Source organism: Gobius niger (genome assembly GCF_951799975.1).
Source record: "Gobius niger genome assembly, chromosome: 23".
Taxonomy (NCBI): Eukaryota; Metazoa; Chordata; class Actinopteri; order Gobiiformes; family Gobiidae; genus Gobius; species Gobius niger.
This window is the reverse complement of record NC_136874.1, coordinates 2,857,463-2,864,451: the sequence shown is the minus strand read 5'-3', so window position 1 is coordinate 2,864,451 and position 6,989 is coordinate 2,857,463. Positions and strand designations below refer to the sequence as shown.

At 37.6% G+C, this 6,989-nt stretch overlaps 1 long non-coding RNA gene across 1 annotated transcript; it reads right to left on the bottom strand.

Annotated features, from left to right (window-relative positions):
- Positions 1-428: 428 nt before the first annotated feature.
- Positions 429-1,830, bottom strand: LOC306981858. Its single transcript, XR_013794152.1, has 3 exons — positions 1,540-1,830; positions 926-979; positions 429-848 (listed from the first exon to the last, which is right to left on the bottom strand). It is a non-coding gene; the product is annotated as an uncharacterized lncRNA (long non-coding RNA).
- Between the last annotated feature and the right edge of the window lie 5,159 nt (positions 1,831-6,989).

Genomic DNA, 6,989 nt, shown 5'->3' with positions numbered 1-6,989 from the left:
CTTTTATGCCGACTGTGGTAGCCGCTTGCTGCGTCTTGCACAATATGTGTGAGAAAGAAAAACAGCCACGTCCACCAGCCTACCAAGATGCTCCTGATGTTCAACCTCAGGCTGATCAGCACCACCATGAGCCGCCCAATGTCGGAGCACATGAAATCAGGGCTGCTCTGGTCCGCTATGTGTCCGCCAGCTTGTAGTCCTCCTGTTTTTATATTTAGTAGCCTAGTTGTAGCAGTTGATACAGAATTACCTTGTAACATTTTTTATATGGAATATAAGAATGAGCCCTTTTTCATTTAAACGTCTTTATTCAATTATAATTATAATTATCATGATTAACACTGCACACATTTGTTATTTTACACAATTATAATTACACAATATTTAGCTTAATCATTAATAAAGTAAATAGATTGTTGGACAATGGATTTTGTATGTATTTTCTTATACATTAAAATACGATGGGGGGAAAACATTGCTGTTTGATTGTGGGTTGAAGCGATGAGGTGGTTGGGGTGTGGAGGGAGAGGGCCACAAATGATCAGGTACCCTGTTTGCTGGCTGATTAGCCATGGTCTCCATCGCACGGGCCTGCCTTTCTGCAGCGGTTGCACAGCGCTCGAAACACTCCATTGCTTTTCCCAGGACAGAGGCGATATTATCAATGTTTTCTTTGTCCTTTTCTGCCTGCTCCTGCTGCTGCCTTAGAATCGCCTCAAATAACGGCTGGATCTCTCCACCACGCCTGGAGTTTGAGGAGCGGGACCAGAAACTCCGTGTAGCACCACTTGATACTGGTGTGGGGGACTCGACTGGAGGATCGCCTCCAGCCGCTGAAACATCCAATTCTGTTCAAACAAATATTATTAATCGGCATGTTTCTTTTTTTTTTGTTTTTTTTTACCCTAAAGGCTAAACAAGATACCTTCTGATTCGGCACTTTCTGAGTCTGGCATGTCTTCACCATCTTCATTTACATCTGAACGCACAAACATGGATTCGATTAGTGAAGTAAAAAATATATTTGCAAGTAGCTAACGTAATAAAATGGAAAAATAGATCTAACAAGTTCAACAAATTAAATTAATTAATTAATTAATTCTGTCTGGGCGCTGATCCCCGGGTTTGCTGATGCGCAAACGGAGCTTGGAGATGGACTCCGAAAAACTGGATTATCAGGCAAACCTTTAAGTTGGACAATGGGAGGAAGTGAGTGTCTCACCTATCCTACCTGGAGAATTGCCCTGTTTATGGTTTTAGCTATAAATAGAGCAATTAATCTATATCGGGATGTTTCTGCGCAAAGCACCCCGTGTCCTTTTGTCACGCGTAAATACGCAGCGAGCCCCATGCGTAAATGGCTAGCTTTAATTTAGCTCATCATGCAGCCACAATTTCATAATAATTTGATATCTATAATTTAGTTTAAACGACACATGAACAGACAAAAGCAGTTTACATTGCTAATTTGCTACATAATCGGAATACTAACCAAAAAGGTAGGGATGTTTAACATTTTACTATAGACATAAAGCTTACCAGAGCTATTGATCACGGATGTAAGTGAGGTCACAATTGGTCGGTGGCCTAGAATCTCGTCCATCTCGTTGAAATACTTGAAGGTAATAACTTTTTTGCCATGAAAGCCGCTACGGGCGAGCAGCCGTTTCACCTCCATGTAACGTTGCTTCAAGCTTTTCCATTTGTTCCTCAAAATGGTCCACGGCTTGTCATAGCCCTTTTCAGCCATCACTTCGCGGATTTCCTGGTCAACCTTGGCATTACGCTGCTGTTTACCATCCAGAATAGATGTGATGTTTTTGTCGTGGATGATTTTAAGGAAGGTTTTGATCTCATCCTCCGTCCACACAAACCTGTCCTTCTTAGCAGCCATGTTACCATGGAAACGACGCTAACACCAGCGCCTGTTTATTCGCTTCATGACATTTGTTCGACAAACTGCGTTTCCATCTCGCAAAATACGCATCAACAGTTATGCGCACAAATCAAAAACACCTCAAGCGAGCGGATAAACTTTTTATGCGAATTAAGAGTTTAAATGCGAAATTTGGTGTTTCCATCACTCGTAAATTATGCGCAACTTCGAAATGCGCATTTTAGTCCAGTGATGGAAACGCAGTTACTGATGCGGTCGCTGTATCGGTCTGTCGTGGTGAAGAGGGAGCTGAGTCGGGGCAAAGCTCTCGATTTACCGATCGATCTACGTTCCCGCCCTCACCTATGGTCATGAGATTTGGGTCATGACCGAAAGGACAAGATCGCGAATACAAGCGGCCGAAATGAGTTTCCTTCGCAGGGTGGCTGGGCGCACCCTCCGAGATCGGGTGAGGAGCTCAGTTACCCGGGAGGAGCTCGGAGTAGAGTCGCTGCTCCTTCACGTCGAAAGGAGCAGCTGAGGTGGCTCGGGCATCTGTTCCGGATACCTCCTGGTCGCCTCCCGCGGGAGGTGTTCCAGGCATGTCCTAGTGGGACAAGGCCTCGTGGAAGACCCAGGACACGGTGGTGGGACTATGTCTCCGAGCTGGCCTGGTGTCGCCTCGGGGTCAGAACAGCTGGAGGAGGTGTGTGTGGATCAGGAAGTTTGGGCATCTCTGCTGAGACTGCTGCCCCCGCGACCCGGCCCCGGATAAAGCGGAAGAAAATGGATGGATGGATGGATGGATGGAAATTAACACTGCTCAGATCCAATCATCTGTCAGTGAACGTGTTTACAGCACTTCATTTCCCACAATCCCTTTGGCCTTTGTAGTTCAGGCAGAGGCGGAGAAAAGCAACTCATGAGAATACCGCTGTGTGCTCCAGTGCTGCGAAAAAACACCTCGACAAACTCCAGTTCAACCTGGATAGACTCAAACAGACAAAAGCAGCATTTAGGAAGATTTATTGACATGTATTTTGTTTCGGCGATCAGACCCCGGCAGTAGACATCTTCCCTCGGGGCCTGGACACTGGTGGTGGTATGGAGACCCGTGAAGATGCAGCAGGGAGAAGCAGAAGAGGTGGAGATGGGGCGGAGCTGGAAAGCGAATGATCCATGATTGCTGGAGGCTTAAAAACGGGACGGAGGGCGATGATTGGCTGCTTCGGAGGTGCGGCTCTAACGCTGATGGGCTGAGGTGGAAATACAAATGAATTCACACTATTTATACATTTTTGGGGGTCTCCAGGAAAACTTGAACAAATCACAGGCCACTTTCTGCACTCTGTTGTATTTTAGTTGCTTTAATTCTGCTGTTTGCATTAAAGGCGGTACAAAGAACTATTAGAGCGTTTGACCTCGTTTGGCTGTGTTGCATTTAAGTCCAAAACTCATGGTGTTCGGCTTTACCCAAATCTAAAAGCTTCTTGACTGGAGAGCTTACAGCCTATAGGCCAGTGTAACGGCTCATTTGAAAGCTAAGACCTACAAAACTGAACTGAACTTTTTTGTCATGTCGCCGTGTTTTTGTCACATTTTTTAAAATGTTTTTGTCAGGTTTTTGTCATGGTTTTTGAAGGATTTTGGTTGTGTTTTCGTAGTTTTTTTGTCAGGTTTTTGTCAGGTTTTTGAAGGTTTTTTGTTGTGTTTTCGTAGTTTTTTTGTCATGGTTTTTGAAGGTTTTTTGTTGTGTTTTCGTAGTTTTTTTGTCAGGTTTTTGAAGTTTTTTTGTCGTGTTTTCGTAGTTTTTTTGTCAGGTTTTTGAAGTTTTTATGTCAGGTTTTCGTAGTTTTTTTGTCAGGTTTTTGTCATGGTTTTTGACGGTTTTTTGTTGTGTTTTCGTAGTTTTTTTTGTCAGGTTTTTGTCAGGTTTTTTGTTGTGTTTTCGTAGTTTTTTTGTCATGTTTTTGAAGGTTTTTTGTTGTGTTTTCGTAGTTTTTTTGTCATGTTTTTGAAGGTTTTTTGTTGTGTTTTCGTAGTTTTTTTGTCATGTTTTTGAAGGTTTTTTGTCGTGTTTTTGTAGTTTTTTTGTCGTGTTTTTGAATTTTTTTGTCGTGTTTTCGTAGTTTTTTTGTCAGGTTTTTGTCATGTTTTTGAAGGTTTTTTGTTTTTTCGTAGTTTTTTTGTCAGGTTTTTGTCATGTTTTTGAAGGTTTTTTGTCGTGTTTTCGTAGTTTTTTTGTCATGGTTTTTGAAGTTTTTTTGTCGTGTTTTCGTAGTTTTTTTGTCAGGTTTTTGTCATGTTTTTGTAGTTTTTTTGTCATGTTTTTGAAGGTTTTTTGTTGTTTTTTCGTAGTTTTTTTGTCAGGTTTTTGAAGGTTTTTTGTCGTGTTTTCGTAGTTTTTTTGTCATGTTTTTGAATTTTTTTGTCGTGTTTTCGTAGTTTTTTTGTCAGGTTTTTGTCAGGTTTTTGGAGGTTTTTTGTTGTTTTTTCGTAGTTTTTTTGTCAGGTTTTTGAAGGTTTTTTGTCGTGTTTTCGTAGTTTTTTTGTCAGGTTTTTGAAGTTTTTTTTTGTGTTTTCGTAGTTTTTTTGTCAGGTTTTTGTCAGGTTTTTGGAGGTTTTTTGTTGTTTTTTCGTAGTTTTTTTGTCAGGTTTTTGTCAGGTTTTTGGAGGTTTTTTGTTGTGTTTTCGTAGTTTTTTTGTCAGGTTTTTGAAGGTTTTTTGTCGTGTTTTCGTAGTTTTTTTGTCAGGTTTTTGAAGTTTTTTTGTCGTGTTTTCGTAGTTTTTTTGTCAGGTTTTTGAAGTTTTTTTGTCGTGTTTTCGTAGTTTTTTTGTCAGGTTTTTGTCAGGTTTTTGAAGGTTTTTTGTTGTGTTTTCGTAGTTTTTTTGTCATGTTTTTGAAGTTTTTTTGTCGTGTTTTCGTAGTTTTTTTGTCAGGTTTTTGAAGTTTTTTTTGTGTTTTCGTAGTTTTTTTGTCAGGTTTTTGTCAGGTTTTTGGAGGTTTTTTGTTGTTTTTTCGTAGTTTTTTGTCAGGTTTTTGTCAGGTTTTTGGAGGTTTTTTGTTGTGTTTTCGTAGTTTTTTTGTCGTGTTTTTGAAGGTTTTTTGTCGTGTTTTCGTAGTTTTTTTGTCAGGTTTTTGAAGTTTTTTTGTCGTGTTTTCGTAGTTTTTTTGTCAGGTTTTTGAAGTTTTTTTGTCGTGTTTTCGTAGTTTTTTTGTCAGGTTTTTGAAGTTTTTTTGTCGTGTTTTCGTAGTTTTTTTGTCAGGTTTTCGTAGTTTTTTTTGTCAGGTTTTTGTCAGGTTTTTGAAGTTTTTTTGTCGTGTTTTCGTAGTTTTTTTGTCAGGTTTTTGAAGGTTTTTTGTCGTGTTTTCGTAGTTTTTTTGTCAGGTTTTTGAAGTTTTTTTGTCGTGTTTTCGTAGTTTTTTTGTCAGGTTTTTGAAGTTTTTTTGTCGTGTTTTCGTAGTTTTTTTGTCAGGTTTTTGTCATGTTTTTGAAGTTTTTTTGTCGTGTTTTCGTAGTTTTTTTGTCAGGTTTTTGAAGTTTTTTTGTCGTGTTTTCGTAGTTTTTTTGTCAGGTTTTTGAAGTTTTTTTGTCGTGTTTTCGTAGTTTTTTTGTCAGGTTTTTGAAGTTTTTTTGTCGTGTTTTCGTAGTTTTTTTGTCAGGTTTTCGTAGTTTTTTTTGTCAGGTTTTTGTCAGGTTTTTGAAGTTTTTTTGTCGTGTTTTCGTAGTTTTTTTGTCAGGTTTTTGTCAGGTTTTTGAAGTTTTTTTGTCGTGTTTTCGTAGTTTTTTTGTCAGGTTTTTGAAGGTTTTTTGTCGTGTTTTCGTAGTTTTTTTGTCAGGTTTTTGTCAGGTTTTTGAAGTTTTTTTGTCGTGTTTTCGTAGTTTTTTTGTCAGGTTTTTGAAGGTTTTTTGTTGTTTTTTCGTAGTTTTTTTGTCAGGTTTTTGAAGGTTTTTTGTTGTTTTTTCGTTGTTTTTTTGTCAGGTTTTTGTCATGTTTTTGAAGGTTTTTTGTCGTGTTTTCGTAGTTTTTTTGTCAGGTTTTTGAAGGTTTTTTGTTGTGTTTTCGTAGTTTTTTTGTCATGTTTTTGAAGGTTTTTTGTCGTGTTTTCGTAGTTTTTTTGTCAGGTTTTTGAAGTTTTTTTTTGTGTTTTCGTAGTTTTTTTGTCAGGTTTTTGTCAGGTTTTTGGAGGTTTTTTGTTGTTTTTTCGTAGTTTTTTTGTCAGGTTTTTGTCAGGTTTTTGGAGGTTTTTTGTTGTGTTTTCGTAGTTTTTTTGTCAGGTTTTTGAAGGTTTTTTGTCGTGTTTTCGTAGTTTTTTTGTCAGGTTTTTGAAGTTTTTTTGTCGTGTTTTCGTAGTTTTTTTGTCAGGTTTTTGAAGTTTTTTTGTCGTGTTTTCGTAGTTTTTTTGTCAGGTTTTTGTCAGGTTTTTGAAGGTTTTTTGTTGTGTTTTCGTAGTTTTTTTGTCATGTTTTTGAAGTTTTTTTGTCGTGTTTTCGTAGTTTTTTTGTCAGGTTTTTGAAGTTTTTTTTGTGTTTTCGTAGTTTTTTTGTCAGGTTTTTGTCAGGTTTTTGGAGGTTTTTTGTTGTTTTTTCGTAGTTTTTTGTCAGGTTTTTGTCAGGTTTTTGGAGGTTTTTTGTTGTGTTTTCGTAGTTTTTTTGTCGTGTTTTTGAAGGTTTTTTGTCGTGTTTTCGTAGTTTTTTTGTCAGGTTTTTGAAGTTTTTTTGTCGTGTTTTCGTAGTTTTTTTTGTCAGGTTTTTGAAGTTTTTTTGTCGTGTTTTCGTAGTTTTTTTGTCAGGTTTTTGTCATGTTTTTGAAGTTTTTTTGTCGTGTTTTCGTAGTTTTTTTGTCAGGTTTTTGAAGTTTTTTTGTCGTGTTTTCGTAGTTTTTTTGTCAGGTTTTTGAAGTTTTTTTGTCGTGTTTTCGTAGTTTTTTTGTCAGGTTTTTGAAGTTTTTTTGTCGTGTTTTCGTAGTTTTTTTGTCAGGTTTTCGTAGTTTTTTTTGTCAGGTTTTTGTCAGGTTTTTGAAGTTTTTTTGTCGTGTTTTCGTAGTTTTTTTGTCAGGTTTTTGTCAGGTTTTTGAAGTTTTTTTGTCGTGTTTTCGTAGTTTTTTTGTC